The sequence below is a fragment of the Plasmopara halstedii genome (assembly GCF_900000015.1).
Source record: "Plasmopara halstedii genome assembly, contig: Scaffold_323, whole genome shotgun sequence".
In the NCBI taxonomy this organism is placed as follows: domain Eukaryota; phylum Oomycota; class Peronosporomycetes; order Peronosporales; family Peronosporaceae; genus Plasmopara; species Plasmopara halstedii.
Window position 1 is genome coordinate 1,580,580 of NW_020187244.1, and position 551 is coordinate 1,581,130.

The following is a 551-nucleotide window of genomic DNA, read 5'->3' on the forward strand; positions in this document are numbered from 1 at the left end:
TTGAGTTAACCTCTATCGCTCCCGCGAGCTCTATGTCCACGTCCACAAAAGCTCAGGGCAACTGCTTGAGGTCACCTCATGGTCCTTCTGCTTTCCTAGCTATTGCCGGGGAGCGCGGGGCGTCCTACTCTTTCCGATCAAAAGCGTCCACGGCGACTGGGCAATCTCACCGAAGTGGCGCCTCGAACTCCCACGAGGTTTCGGAGTTGGGGTATCCTCGCCACTTCACCAGATATTGGGTCTGATCGTGATCGGAGCTCCGCTGAACGTCATGCTGAAGTAGCATATCGCAGTGCGGGCGCTCTTGCAGATTCGAAGCACGTCGTGCACCGGCTGCCTCGCCTTGAGGACTACCGCGCTGTGTCGAGGCAACCCCTAGCCGTGGAGCAGGTAAATGTGTCGCTGCATGCGACGGTGGAGCGCTTGGCGCAATTGGCGATGGAGGTTCTAGCACTCCGTGCTCAGAACCAGTTGCCGGTTCAGCTTCTGGGTAGCCGCGGGCCCGTGGGATCCGCTCCGGCGCCAACGCTTCCGCGTTCACTTGCGCCGGA